Here is a 16547-nt window from a genome sequence, read left to right on the forward strand (position 1 = left end):
CCCCGGCCAACCTTTCCTCAATGACATTCATCACATCCACGTACTGGTCCTGTAAACGATCTCTAAACATTCAATACCTGTACATATTCATCAAAGGAAGACATCCCAGGGAGCAACTTACTGCCTTTGTTTCTTGTCCTTTGACTTTACATCCAGCATTCCACTGAGCTGCTTCCATTTCTATCATGATGAGACTTCTGTCTCAATATCTGTCCAATCGTGACGCTCCATCTGTCCTTTGTAATTTCTGTATCCTTCTTCTCACTCAGTGTCAGCAAAACAAAATGGCAGAATATTCACCACAGGGTGTTCTGACTCGGGTCTATACCGGGGTTGGCCAGCAGGGGGCAGACACAGTTCCCAAAAGTTTATTTTCAGAAGTGATGGGTGCACATATTCCCAATTAACATCTGTGTATTTAAACCCTGCTTCCTGTACCTTACTTTGCTCAGTTTTAAAATATGATCTTGTAAGTAGCAGGAGCCTCTGGTATGTATGTATGCATGTCTTTGTACTTTTTGATGTCTGCTTACTGCTTATTATTTCCATACCTTATTTGCGCTTCAATACTGAAATTATGTTTAGATTACTACATTTTTGAGTTGGACTGGTTGCCTGTTTTTTGCCCATCTTGGCTAAGATAAAGTAAAGCTTGCTTTTGAGTCTGCACATCAGCTCCTGTCTGCATGTGGTTTCTGCATATTTGGATTCACTCACGGTCCTTAATGGTAAGGTGCTGGTTCAACCCAGTGACCTGAGTTTGATTCTTGATTGAGCAATTTTCCTTACAGTGAGACAGTGGACCCAGTGGTGACAAGCCCACCTCATCCTGGCCCTTCAGATTTTGACTATCTCCTTCCTACTATCCCTAGTCAAGAAACTACCACGGGGAGACATGAGCAAGCTGAGGTGACTAGGTATGAACAGCTGCTCACCCAAGCTCTACACTCTTAGGAGACTCTCCAGTAGTCCAATCCGTCACCTGGATTGCCAGCTCCTCAAGGGCCTTCGGCTCATCCCAATCCACAGGTTTCTGGATCCGAGCCATGCCTGCCGGCTTCCCAGGGGTAAAATGGGAAGCGGAGTGTTAAGATCTCCTCACTAAATGCCCCCCTCACATTAACTTCCAACCAGCTACTTCCCCAACAGACAAGGTAAGATAGGCTATCTCATCTTCTCCACGTAAGATAGTCTATGTGGTCACCTTGCTTACTGGGAAAGCACCAGCTTGGGCTACCACCCATTGACAACAGGGACCTCTCTACTTCAGTTTCTGAGCCTCCGTGGATGAGACGTGGAGGGCTTTGAATCACCTGGTCAGCAGTCGTGAAGCAGCCAAGTGACTCCTCCAGCTTTGTCAGGGCAACCTCAGCATCGCTGGTTGTGTCGTCTCCTTTCGCATCTAGCTGCAGAGAGCCAATGCAACTCAGAAGCGCTCACCGCTGCTTTCAACATGGATGCCAGGAAGATGAGTTAGCTTTCAGGCATCCTATAGACCTTTCCATTCGACCTTCATGAGCGATGGAGGGAACGGTGTTCTGCTCCTAATACCCCCGAGACCAGAGACCTCCACCAGAAGACCCCCAAGTTTCCACTGCCTTGGGAATGCCAATGCGGTTAGGAGGAATACTACCCCCTCAGGCTGAGCGAAGCCATAGGATGAGGACAAAGTGTTGCCTCTGCAGGAGAGATGATTTCTTTAACTCAACTCATCATGAGCTATTGTGAAGAACACAAGCATGTCCAGAGGATGAATGTCTGTGATGGGATCCCCCTTCACTCCCTAGTCCTCAGTCACTGGCATCCTGCTTCCTATCTCCATATCCTGGGAGAGCCAACAGCACACTCTCCAGGCCCTGGTGGACTCCGCTGCAGCAGGTAGCTTCATGGACATTTCACTTGCAAAGAATCTTCTCATCCCTCTTACCGGTCTGGAGTCCCTAGACGGGACTGCCCTAGATGGCAGACCTCTGGGTGATGGCATTGTTCGTCACCACACTGTCCCCTTACACCTGTCCATTCAATCATCATGAAAAAATCTGGTTTCATCTCATCCACTCCCCCAAATTCCCTTTCATCGTAGGGTTCCCGCACATTGGCTGGTTTACTGGAACTGTAATTGAGTGGGGCCCTACGTGCCATGCTACCTGCCTCGTCTCTACACTTTCTTCATCTCCAGAGTCTTCTGATCCTCCAGAACTGTCCCATGATCTGCAAGAGGTGTTCACAACTCTTCTTCCTCATCACCTGCTCCATTGACCTGCTCCCTGGTGCCTGTCCTCCTTGGGGTCGAATGTTCTCTCTCTCTGTTCCTGAGATGGTAGCAATGGAGGAGCACATTAAAGAAGCCTTCACTTTTGGTGTCATCTGACTATCTACTTCCCCTATAGGAGCAGGTTTTTCCTTTGTGGGGAAGAAAGATGGAGGCACTAACCCTGCAGCGACCATAAGCCACTGTCGAGAACCGTTACCCACTCCCATTGATGTCATTGGCACTTGAGCTACTCCAAGGAGCCACAGTTTTTACCAACTTGGATCTCCGGAATGCCTATCACCTGGCTTGCATCTGAAAGGAGATGAGTGGATGACGGCATTCAACACCTCTATCACAAATCTCCACAAAGTATTTATCTGAGGTATACACTTATAGAAAAAAGTGGAAAGAAAAAACAAGCAAAAGGAAAGAACTATGTACAAGTAGGGAGTGATCTTTTTTTTTACAACAGATTCATTGATTTGCGAGAATAAAATCAGGCCTTTGAGGCATTATGTAGTTAAACCATTTTTCCCAGTACGAATCAAATTGTTCCAGCTTATGATTAATGGATGCTGTTATCTTCTCCATTTTGTAAATGTCCATTATAATTTCCATCCATGTATTTAAAGTTGGGCTCTCCTGTGATAACCATTTACTAGTAAGAGTCTTTTTACCAGCCACCAACAGTATCTTCATTAAATATTTATCTCTTTTCAACCATTCTTGAGGTATATATCCAAAATATATGGTCTTACTCTCCAAGGGTATTTCATATTTAAAGATGTCTTGTAGGGCATTGTGTATCCCCCTCCAATAGTTTTTGATAACAGGGCAGTCCCAAAAAATATGATAATGATTTGCATTTTGATTTCCACAATTTCTCCAGTAAACGGGGTTACTATCATAATGGGATCTCTGAGAGGGTGTAATAAAATATCTTATCAAGTTTTTCCATCCAAACTCCCTCCATTTCTGTGAATTCGTACACTTCCATTGATATCTCCATATTGTTGTCCATTCTTCCTCAGATATAATTATCTTTCCTTCCTTCTCCCATTTTGTTTTAATGTATGAAGTCGAATGTGTTTTAAGATTTGACAACCCCTTATACATGCTTGAAATGATTCTACTAGCATTATCTGAATTATATGCTTTTCTAAAGAGTTCTATCAAGCATGTATTTGCCTTGGTTACATTTTTAAGCATCTTATTAACATATTGTTGCATCTGTAAATACTGATAAAAATCTTGTTTTTCTAATGTGTTTCTCTTTAAGCATTTCAAAACTGAACAGTGTTCCTTCTTTCATTATGTTGCAAAGAACTGTTATTCCTTTAGCTGCCTAATCCTTAAATCTAGCATCCAATTTATTTGGTGTAAAATCTGAGTCATATGCACACCATTTAAGAATTGCAATATCTCCCTATAGATTATATTCTTTTATAGTGATTTTCCATATTTTAAGAGTCAATTTCACTCATGGGTTATCAATAGTATTTATGTACCTTTGCAGGTTGATATCAGCCAAAATTGCTTGTATGGGGATGGGAAGTACCCACTCCTCAATGTTTTTCCATTGAGCATCATATGATGGGTTGCACCAACATATCACAGCTCTCAACTGTGCTGCAAAATAATAATCTCTAAGAGAAGGTAGGCCCCATCCCCCCTTTTCCTTTGCTAATTGCAAAGTTTTGAGACAAACTCTAGGCCTTTTACCCTGCCAAATATACCTTGATAACATCTTGTTCCATTCATTGAATTGATTTTGATTAATCTCTATTGGTAGGGTCTGAAAGAGATATAACAGTCTGGGCAGTATATTCATTTTAATAGACTCAGTCCTTGAACTGAGACTGAAAAAAGAATCAGATTCCATCTTGCCACATCTTCCTTAATTTTTTTTATATAAAGGCTGATAATTACATTCTGATAATTTTGCCAAATCTTTTGTCATAATGGTGCCCAAATATTTGAAAGACTCTGTGTACCATGCCCAGGGGTATCTACTTTCTATTTCTCTTGGTGGGCTTTAGTAATATGAAAGTAATTGGGTTTTATCTATATTGATCTTGTATCCTGATAATTCACCATATTGTTCAAAGGATTGCATCAATTTAGATAAAGAGTATGTTGGTTGCCCTAGATAGATCAAAATGTCATCCGCATAACAAGCCAATTTATGCTCTGTCCCTTTAATAATAATTCCCCTGATATATTCATTTTGTCTGATATATTGAGCTAATGATTCCAGATTTAATGCAAAGAGTAGCAATGACCATGCATAACCCTGTCTTGTGCCCCTTTCGAGGCTAAGACTATTTGATAAACATCCATTGATTTTAATCCTAGCAGTAAGATTGTCATATAATGTCTGTATAGTTTTAATAATCATGTCTTGGAAACCAAATCTATGTAAAACTCTGTAAAGAAAATTCCAATTAACTGAATCAAATGTTTTTTCAGTGTCCACACTTATCACTATTACTTCAATTTTATTTTTTTGTATATGATCCATAATGTGAAGTGTCCTTCGTATATTGTCTTGTGTCTGGTGTTGTTGTATAAAACCTGTCTGATCATTATGTAGCAGTATGGGTAGAAACTTCTCTAGTTGTTTGGCCATGGCGGAGGTAAATAACCTATAATCTACATTAAGAACGGATAATGGTCTAAATGACCCGCATTCCATTTTATCCTTGCCTTCTTTCGGTATAGCTGAGAATATCACTTCCTTCCAACTGGGTGGCATTTGTGCCTTTTTTAGAGCCCAGTTCAGTGTGGGGAGTAAAACAGGAATTAACTCATTTTAAAATTCTTTGTACCACTCTGCCATATACCCATCTGATCCTGGTGACTTGCTTAATTTAAGCCTACTAATTGCAGCTTTTAATTCAACTTCAGTTATGTCAGCAGTCATCCTTCTGTTTTGTTCTTCGCTTAAAGTGGGTAACTCTAGAGAATTCAAGAAGCTGTCAATTTGGGTTATGCTTCCCCCTGGAACTTTGGAATATAGCGTTTTGTAAAACACTTCAAAAGCTTCTTGAATTTCACTTAGCTTATTTTTTATCATTTTCGTTCTTGCGTCCCTAATTCTATGAATTGTATTTTCTGCTATCTTTTTTTTCAGTTTTCCATGCCAGTATTTTCATAGATTTTGATCACTTTCATAATGTCTCTGTTTCAGAAACATTGTTTTTCCTGATTTCTTGCGTAGCCAAATTACTTATTTCATTTCCAATTCTTTTAATCTCCCCTAATGTATCCTGTGCCAAATTCAATTTGTGTTTTTTCTCTAGTTCCTTCAGCCTATTTTGTAATTCCTCTAATGTTTTATTCCTTATTTTTTTCTTATATGAAGATATCGCTATAATTTTCCCTCTTAAGACCGCCTTCAGAGTATCCCATAAAATGGGAGGTGAAACCTCTACATTATCATTAAATTCTAAGTGGAGACCAATTTCTTTTTTAATTTGTTCCTTAAAGTATGGATCATTGAGTAGATTTGAATTTAGTTTCCAAATAGTATTCTTTGGTTGTAGGTCAAAATCAGCAGATAAATATATATGTGCATGGTCACTTACATCTATTGTCCCAATTCCACAGGTGTTTATTTTGTCTTTCTCTTTTCCAAATGTTATGAAATAGTCTATTCTTGTATGTACAGAAAAGGGAGCAGAATAATGAGTGTAATCCCTTCTGTCAGGGAAAAGGTCCTACCATATATCAATTAAACCAACATCCTCAAAAAGTGTATTAACTTTCTTATGTAAAGATTTTGTTACATAGGTTTTTCTATTGGAAGAGTCTAAGTTTGGTTGTAATTGTAAGTTTAAATCTCCCCCACATATCAGGAGACCTTCTGTTTCTGTTACCATAATATCAGTAATTTTCTGAAAGAAACCAATATCACTTCCCGGGGGTGCGTATATATTCAATAGAGTAAATGAATTCTGAGTAACTGAGTAACTATATTCCCCCTTACCAGAATATATCTGTCTTCTTTATCTCCCATTTTGAATATTTTTTTCAAAATTTAGCTTACTTGAGATAAGAATAGCAACACCTCTCCTATGTCCTGATTTATATGAGGAGAAGAACAGATTAGTGAAGCACATTCTCTTTAGTTTTTTATGCTCATTATCATTTAAATGAGTTTCCTGTAAATATACTACATAGGCATGTTCTTTTTTCATTTTGGATAAAATTCTCTTACGTTTGATTGGATTTAATAGCCCATTGACATTAAAAGAAATGAATTTTACCTTGCCCTTAGCCATCTGTATTTATCTATCAATGTATCATTGAAATTAGAATAAAACTTAATCGATCTACTCCCTGAACAAGTAAGAACTAAGAAACTCAAATAATAACAAAAATGGCAATGAACGTGTGATTCCAAGGCTTTGGTCTCTAGTAAATGACCCTGCGTTGAGCTAGAGAAAATGTCTAGCTGTGGGGGATAACCCCTCCTACTTGTGAGTTGAGGGCCCCCATTGCGGTATTCATAAAAGTCAGTGAACTAATCCATTACACAGAAAAGATTTCCCTGTGTACTCCTTATATATATATATATATATATATATATATATATATATACACATACATACACACACACACACACACACACACACACACATATTTTTTTTCTCATTTTGGTGGGGAAAAAGGAGTAAGTGAGCTAATAACAAATAACAACTAAGTAATATAAAATCCATATTATAATAAGTATTTCTCCAGATAGGTATATCACCGTGTACTTTTGCTTTTGTTTAGCTTCTCTTTAGCTTCTGTTTAGCTTTTTAAAGTTAGCCAAATCTTCTGAAGGGGGTAAGGACTGTCTTTGGGAAACTCCCGGTCTCTTCTTGATATATTTCTCTCGGTCTCCTCCCGTCTCCTGCCTTCTTGTTTCTCGCACTATTTTCCAAGCCGAGCTGGACAATTCCTCAGCCAGGCTTTCTTTCATTCCGGTCATGTTGACGGGCAACCCTCTGGCCTTCATGTCTGTAGTTGCCTCTTCCACTGTCTGGTACAACTGCGTCCCATTGTCATAAAATATTCGAAGTTTAGCAGGGTATGGAGTTTGAAATCTAATCTTATTTTGCTTTAGTACTCGCTTTACTTAGGAGTATTCTTTGCATTTCTGGAGGACCGCGGGGGGGTAATCTTGGTCGAAATATATTAATTTATCGTCGTAAAACACCCTCTTCTTACCCCAGGCCTTTCGTAGAATCTCTGCCTTGGTGCTGTACCGAAGGAATTTTATTATAATTGAGCGTGGCTTTCTATCCTGGGTAGGTTTTGGGACTAACGCGCAGTGCGTCCTCTCGATATCCAGCTTCACAGCCGAGGGAAACTCCAGCGTGTCCTGCAGTAACTTTCCGACAAATTCTGTCATAGACGGGCCCTCCGCTCCTTCGGGAACGTTGTAGTTTCTGATATTTTTCCGCCGTGATCGTCCCTCCAAATCAAGCAGTTTACCTTCTTGGTGATGTATGATTTTTATTGTCTTGCTCAGTATCCGTTCCAAGTTTTGAACGCGATCTTCCACCTTCTCAATGCGAGTCCCTGCCACCACTATTTTTTGATTAACGCTGGCAAGCTCTGCCTTAATATCACGGCGCTGCTGCTTTATTTCTTTCTGGACCTCCATTATCTCTTTCAGGATTTCGAACATATTTGCTGCTTCGTCTGAATGAGGCCCGGCGGCCGCCTTGCTCGCTGCACTCCTCACGGACACAGGCTCCGCAGAGTCGCTTTTTTATTTCCGTTCCTTTTCCCCATTCTTGCCCCTCTTTTCAGTTCAAATATTTTTCGAAAAATATTATATTTGACGGGTTAATGGGGCTTAATACGTGTTTTCTGGAGGAGCTAGTGACTTAAGCTGCCATGCTCAACGATGACGTCACCAGAAAACCAACCATTTCATTTCTTCTACCAAAGTACATGACCATGCACTTCCCAACACTGTATTCCACTGTATTCTTTGCCCATTCTCCTAATCTGGTGAAATCCTTCTGTAGCCCCTCTATTTCCTCAAAACTACCATCTTCGTATTTTCTGCAAACTTTGCAACAAGGTCATCAATTCCATCATCCAAATCATTGACGTACAATGTAAAAAGAATCGGCCCCAGCACAGATCCCTGTGGAACACCACTAGTCACTGGCAGCCAAACGAAAAGGCTCCCTTTATTCCCTCTCTTTGCCTTCTGCCAATCAGCCACTGCTTTATCCGCACTAGAATCTTTCCTATAATAGCATGGGCCTGTAGCTTGTTAAACAGCCTCAGGTGTGGCATCTTGTCAAAGACCATCTGAAAAGCCAAGTACACAATATCAACTGATTCTCCTTTATTTTCCCTACTTATTTTTTCAAAGAATTCCAACAGTTTGTCAGTCAAGATTTTCCCTTGAGGAAACCATGCTGACTGCAGCCTATTTTATCATGTGCCCCCAAGTGCCCCAAAACCACATCCTTAACGATCAACTCCAACATCTTCCCAACCACTGAGGTCAGACTAACTGGCCTACAGTTTCCTTTCTTCTGCCTCACTCTTTTCTTGAAGAGTGGAGTGACATTTGCAGTCTTCCAGAACCATTCCAGAATCTAGTAAATTTTGAAAGATCATTATTAATGCCTCCATGACCTCTTCAGCCACTTCTTTCAGAACCCTGGGGTGTAGACCATCTGGTCCCAATGACTTACCTACCTTCAGACTTTTCTGTTTCCTGGGGTGTAGACCACCTGTTCCTGGTGACTTATCTACCTTCAGACTTTTCTGTTTCCTGGGGTGTAGACCACTAGTTCCTGGTGACTTATCTACATTCAGACTTTTCTCTCTAGTTATGGTAACTTCACACACTTCATGACCCCTGACACCTGGAACTTCCACCATACTGCCTGTGTCTTCCACAGTGAAGACTGATGTAAAATACTTACTCAGTTCATCCACCATTTCCTTGTCTCTCATTAATACTTCTCCAGCATCATTTCCAGTGGTCCGATAACCATTCTTGCCTCATTTTATATATCTGAAGAAACTTTTGGTATCCTCTTTGATATTACTGGATATCTTACTTACATATTTTATCTTTACCTTCTTAATGACTTTTTTAGTTGTCTTCTATTGTTTTTTAAAAGTTTCCCAATCCTGTAACTTCCCATTATTTAACCCTTTATTATATACCCTCTCTTTGGCTTTTATGTCGGCTTTGACTTCCTTTGTTAGCCATGGTTGCATCATCTTGCCTTTAGAATACTACTTCCTCTTTGGGAGGTATATATCCTGTGCCTTCCGAATTGCTTCCAGAAATTCCAGCCATTGCTGCTCTGCCATCATCCCTGCCAGTGTTTTAATTCTGGCCATCTGGGGTGGTAAATTGGATTAGTAAGTATGCAGATGATACTAAGGTAGGTGGCGTTGTGGATAATGAAGTAGGTTTTCAAAGCTTGCAGAGAGATTTAGGCCAGTTAGAAGAGTGGGCTGAAAGATGGCAGATGGAGTTTAATGCTGATAAGTGGGAGGTGCTACATTTTGGCAGGAATAATCCAAATAGGACATACATGGTAAATGGTAGGGCATTGAGGAATGCAGTAGAACAGAGTGATCTAGGAATAATGGTGTATAATTCCCTGAAGGTGGAATTCCATGTGGATAGGATGGTGAAGAAAACTTTTGGTAGCCTTTATAAATCAGAGTATTGAGTATAGGAGTTGGGATGTAATGTTAAAATTGTACAAGGCATTGGTAAGGCCAAATTTAGAGTATTGTATGCAGTTCTGATCACCAAATTATAGGAAAGATATCAACAAAATAGAGAGAGTACAGAGAAGATTTACTAGAATGTTACCCGGGTTTCAGCACCTAAGTTACAGGGAAAGGTTGAATAAGTTAGGTCTTTATTCTTTGGAGTGTAGAAGGTTGAGGGGGGACTTGATAGAGGTATTTAAAATAATGAGGGGGATAGATCAAGTTGATGTGGATAGGCTTTTTCCATTGAGAGTAGGGGAGATTCAAACAAGAGGACATGATTTGAGAGTTAGGGGGCAGAAGTTTAAGGGTAACACGAGGTGGAATTTCTTTACTCAGAGAGTGGTAGCTGTGTGGAACGAGCTTCCAGTAGAAGTGGTAGAGGCAGGTTAGGTTTTGTCATTTAAAGTAAAATTGGATAGGTATATGGACAGGAAAGGAATGGAGGGTTATGGGCTGAGTACAGGCCAGCGGGACTACGTGAGTGTAAGCATCGGCACGGACTAGAAGGGCCGAGATGGCTTGTGTCTGTGCTGTAGTTGTTACATGGTTATATGTCAGATCTCCTCTCTCATGCCACTGTAATTCCCTTTGTTCCACTGTAATACTGATTCTTCTTCTCCTTCTCAAAATTCAGGGTGAATTTGATCATATTATGATCACTGGCCCATAAGGGTTCCTTTATCTTGAGCTCTTTAATCAAATCTGGTTCATTGCACAACACCTAATCCAGAATAGCTGATCTCCTAGTGGGCTCAACCACGAGCTGCTCCAAAAAGCCATCTCGTAGGCATTCTAAAAAATCCCCCTTCTTGGAATCCCACAACAACCTGATTTTCCCAATGTACCTGCATATTGAAACCCCCATGACTATTGTAACATTGCCCTTTTGGCATGCATTGTCCATCTCCCTTTGCAACACGTAGACCACATCCTTACTACTGTCTGGGGGTCTGTATACAACTCCCCTCAGGGTCTTTTTACCCTTGCAGTTCATTATTTGCAATGATTTAACACTTTCCTTTCTAATGATTTAATTTAATCTTTTACCAAGAGCTACATCACCCCCTCTGCCTTCCTGCCTGTCCTTTTGGTACAATGTGTATCCTTGGACATTAAGCTCCCAACTATTATCTCCTTTCAGCCATGATTCAGTGATACCTACATCATACCTGCCAATCTGTAACTGTGCTGCAAGTTCATCTACCTTATTCCATATACTGTGTGCATTCAAATATAACACCTTTAGTCCTGTATTCACCCTTCTCAATTTTGTCTGCCTTTGTCATTTATTATGGGTTACATGTAGAAGTGCAGAAGAGGCATATGATATCATGCCATCACATCATATGTACACAGCTCACTAAATTACAAAATGAAACTAAGACTACTTTTCAAACTCTTCATGTTTTCTTTCAATGAGATCTATGTTTTGGAGTTGAAACATATCAATTGGCAGGTGAGGAGGTAAGAGACCAGAGTGTGGGATGGAAGAAGAGGGAAGGGGGAGGGGAAAATTACCAGAAGGAGAAACCAATGTTCATGCCATCAGGTTGGAGGCTACCCAGACGGTATATGAGATATTGCTCCTCCAGCCTGAGAGTGGCCTCATCATGGCAGAAGAGGAGACTGTGGTCTGATATGGGAATGGGAATATGTTGGAATGGGAATGGGAAATGGGAATAGGAATTAGAGCAACACACACAAAATGCTGGAGGAACTCTGCCAGCCAGGCAGCATCTGGGAAAAGAATACAGTTGACTGTACACATTTCCTAGACACTGCCTGGCCTGCTGAGTTCCTCCAGCATTTTGTGTGTGTTTCTCAGATTTCCAGTATCTACAGATTTTCCCTTGTTCGTGATGGGAATAGGAATTAAAGCGGTTGTCCACTGGGAATTTCCACTTTTTGTGTATGGAATAGAGGTGTTTGACAAAGCTATCCTAATTTTTATCAGCTTGGATTGGAAACAACTTCTCCTTCACAGTCTCCATCAGCACAGGGCTATGTGCTTAGCCCCTAGCTCTACTCATAGAAACATAGAAAACCTACAGCATAATACAGGCCCTTTGGCACACAAAGTTGTGCCAAACATGTCCCTACCTTAGAAATTACTAGGCTTACCCACAGCCCTCGATTTTTCTAAGCTCCATGTACCTGTCTAAAAGTGTCTTAAAAGACCCTACCCTACCCGCCTCCACCACTGTCTCTGGCAGCTCATTCCACGCACTCACCACTCTCTGCATTAAAAAATTTACCCCTGACATCTCCTCCATACTTACTCCCCTGCACCTTAAACCTGTGTCCTCCTATGGCAACCATTTCAGCCCTGGGAAAAAGCCTCTGACTATCCACACGATCAATGCCTCTCATCATCTTATACACCTCTATCAGGTCACCTCTCATCCTCTGTCGCTTCAACCTATTCTCATAAGGTATGCTCCCCAATCCAGGCAACATCCTTGTAAATCTCCTCTGCACCATTTCTATGGCTTCCATATCCTACCTGTAGTGAGGTGACAAGAACTGAGCACAGTACTCCAAATGGGGTCTGACCAAGGTCCTATATAGCTGCAACATTACCTCTTGGCTCCTAAATTCAATTCCACGATTGATTAAGGCCAATACACCATACGCCTTCTTAACCACAGAGTCAACCTGCACAGCTGCTTTGAGCATCCTATGGACTCAGACCTCAAGATCCCTCTGATCCTCCACACTGCCAAGAGTCTTACCATTAATATTATATTTTGCCATCATATTTGACCTACCAAAATGAACCACTTCACACTTATCTGGGTTGAACTCCATCTGTCACTTCTTAGCCCAGTTTTGCATCCTATCAGTGTCCTGCTGTAACCTCTGACAGCCCTCCACTCTACCCACAACACCTTTAACCTTTGTGTCATCAGCAAACTTACTAAACCATCCCTCTACTTCCTCATTCAGGACATTTATAAAAAATCATGAAGAGTGAGGGTCCTAGAACAGATCCCTGAGGCACACCACTGGTCACTGACCTCAATCCGGAATATGACCTGTCTACAACCACTCTTTGCCTTCTGTGGGCAAGCCAGTTCTGGATCCACAAAGCAATGTCCCCTTGGATCCCATGCCTCCTTACTTTCTCAATAAGCCTTGCATGGGGTACCTTATCAAATGCCTTGCTGAAATCCATATACACTACATCTACTGCTCTTCCTTCATCAATGTGTTTAGTCACATCCTTAAAAAATTCAATCAGGCTCACAAGGCACAACCTGCCCTTGACAAAGCCATGCTGACTACTCCTAATCATATTGTACCTCTCCAAATGTTCATAAATCCTGCCTCTCAGGATCTTGTCCATCAACTTACTGACCACTGAGGTAAGATTCACTTTTCTGTAATTTCCTAGGCTATCTCTACCCCCTTACTTGAATAAAGGAGCAACATCTGCAACCCTCCAATCCTCTGGAACCTCTCCTATCCCCATTGATGATGCAAAGATCATCGCCAGAGGCTCAGCAATCTCCTCCCTCGCCTCCCACAGTAGCCTGGGGTACATTTCATCCAGTCCTGGCAATTTATCCAATTTGATGCTTTCCAAAAGCTCCAGCACATCCTCTTTCTTAATATCTAAATGCTCAAGCTTTTCAATCTGCTGCAAGTCATCACTACAATCACCAAGATCCTTTTCCATGGTGAATACTGAAGTATTCATTAAGTACCTCTGCTATTTCCTCCAGTTCCATACACACTTTCTCACTGTCACACTTGATAGGTCCTATTCTTTCACAGATTATCCTCTTGCTTTTCACATACTTGTAGAATGCCTTGGGTTTTCCTTCATCCTGCCCACCAAGGCCTTCTCATGGCCCTTTCTGGCTCTTCTAATTTCCTTCCTAAGCTCCTTCCTAGTAGCCTTATAATCTTCTAGATCTCTAAAATTACCTAGCTCTCTGAACCTTTTGTAAGCTTTTCTTTTCTTCTTGACTAGATTTATTACAGCCACTTATTTTACACTTATGATTGTGAAGGTAAGCACAGCTCCAATGCCATATTCAACTTTGCTGATGACACACTGCTGTAGGCCGAATCAAAGGTAGTGATGAATCAGCATATAGGAGGGAGACTGACACCATAACAACAATATCTTAATCGATGTCAACTAGACCAAGGAGCTGATCATTAACTTCAGGAGGAGGAACGCAGAGGTCCACAAGTGAGAACTTATCAGGAGATCAGAGATGGAGATGGTCAGCAACTTTAATTTCCTTAGTGTTACCATTTCTGAGCACCTGCCCTGGACCCAGCACGAGTGCAATTATGAAGAAAGCATGGCAGCACCTCTTCTCCTTTAGGCATTTGTGAAGATTCAGCATGACTTCTAAAACTTTGACAAACTTCTACAGATGTATAATGGAGAGTATATTGACTGGTTGTGTCACAGCCTGGTGTGGAAACACCAATGCCCTTGAATAGGAAATCCTACAAAAAGTAGTGGATATGGCCCACTCCATCACAGATAAAACCCTTCCCACAAAATGCTGTCTCAGGAAAGCAGTGTCTATCAGCAGGACCCCTGCCATCCAGGGCATGCTCTCTTCTATCTGTTGCCATCAGGAAGAAGGCACAGGATACTCAGGACTCACACAACCAGGTTCAGGAACAGTTATTACCCCTCAACCATCTGGCTCTTGAACCAGAGGGGATAACTTTACTCAATTTCACTTACCCCATCACTGAAATGTTCCCACAACCTATGGACTCACTTTCAAGGACTCTTCATCTCTTCTTCTTGATATTTATTGCTTATTTATTTATTTATTTATTTATTTTTGTATTTGCACAATTTGTTGTCTTTTGCCCAAGCTGGTGCTGTCTTTCATTGATTCTATTATGGTTATTATTCTATTATGGATTTATTGAGTATGCCTGCAAGAAAATGAATCTCAGGGTTGTACTGATGAAGGGTCTCGGCCCGAAACATCGACAGCGCTTCTCCCTATAGATGCTGCCTGGCCTGCTGTGTTCCACCAGCATTTTGTGTGTGTTGTTGTTTGAATTTCCAGCATCTGCAGATTTCCTCGTGTTTGCTCTCGGGGTTGTATTTGGTGACATATATATTCTTTGATAATAAATTTACTTTGAACTTTGAAATTTGAACATCGGGAGCACTGGATACAAGAGACGACGAGGGAGCAAAAGACGAGGGATGAGGAAGTGGAAAGAATGACACAGACAGTTTGATTATTTATTCTCAGCTTGGTTATCAGAGACTTGCAACAAGTACTTGGCTTTTCCATTATATTTCTACCCAATCTTCCCACTCTCTTTCTCCCTGCTCTCACTCATTATACAAGAGGAGAATGTTGTCTGTGTAAGGTTGATCATAATTTCTTAGTAGCAAAAGGAGGGCTTGTTATTATTGGACTGTGCTTTAAATTTCAAATGTCTCAGATGTTCAGTGTTCAAAATTAGTTTTTCTAGACCTGCATCGCTCGAGGTACTCTTCATCCATCAGCTCCCTGCTGTCTGACACAGTTCTGAAATCAAATCAGCCAATATTGAGTTGACTTGAATTGACTTTATTTCTTACATCCTTCATATACATGAGGAGTTAAAATCTTTATGTTACATCTCTGTCTAAATGTGCAATGTGCAATTTATAGTAATTTATAATAAATAGTATGTACAACAGAATAGTCAATATAACATAGAAGTACAGTTGCATCAGCCTGAGTTCATCAGTCTGACGGCCTGGTGGAAGAAGCTGTCCCGGAGCCTGTCGGTCCTGGCTTTTATGCTGCGATACCATTTCCTGGATGGTAGCAGCTGGAATAGATTGTGGTTGGGGTGACTCAGGTTCCCAATGATTCTTTGGGCCCTTTTTACACACCTGTCTTTGTTTTACACACCTACCATTAGCCTTTCCATTCATCATATCAGTGCTGGCCCTTGTGTTTGCACCTTCAGATTAGTGACCCGGGCCTCAAGCTCTTAAACTCTGTCCCTGTATCTCTCTTCCCTCCTCACTACCTATTGCCAGAAAGACAAAGGATTTGTTTCTGATATCTCTGATTATGCATCATGTAGAAGTGAGAAATTGGGTTGTTGAAGGAGGAACAGCAATGACTATTCTCCAGACTCTGGGACCTCACCTGTGGCCAATGAGGACATAAAGATCTTTGCCAAGCCCCACTAATCTATTCTCCTGACTCTCTCTAATACCTAAGAGCTCCAGGCTCTTTATGTTCTTCAGGAGTTCCAACACCTCACCCTTGATGATAATAGCAAGACCCTGTACATCAGCAAGACCCTATATACCAACATGACCCTACATATCAGCAAGATCCTATATACCTACATGACCCTATATATCAGCAAGACCCTATATACCAACATGACCCTATATATCAGCAAGACCCTATATACCAACATGACCCTACATATCAGCAAGATCCTATATACCTACATGACCCTATATATCAGCAAGACCCTATATACCAACATGACCCTACATATCAGCAAGACCCTATATACCTACATGACCCTA

General features: G+C 41.0%; 1 long non-coding RNA gene across 1 annotated transcript in view; it reads left to right on the top strand.

Annotated features, from left to right (window-relative positions):
• The window catches only part of LOC132382828 (uncharacterized), a 36762-nt gene that overhangs the window by 375 nt on the left and 19840 nt on the right, over positions 1-16547 (top strand). The gene's annotated exons all lie outside the window — the stretch shown is intronic.

The sequence above is a fragment of the Hypanus sabinus genome, chromosome 29 (assembly GCF_030144855.1).
Source record: "Hypanus sabinus isolate sHypSab1 chromosome 29, sHypSab1.hap1, whole genome shotgun sequence".
Taxonomy (NCBI): domain Eukaryota; kingdom Metazoa; phylum Chordata; class Chondrichthyes; order Myliobatiformes; family Dasyatidae; genus Hypanus; species Hypanus sabinus.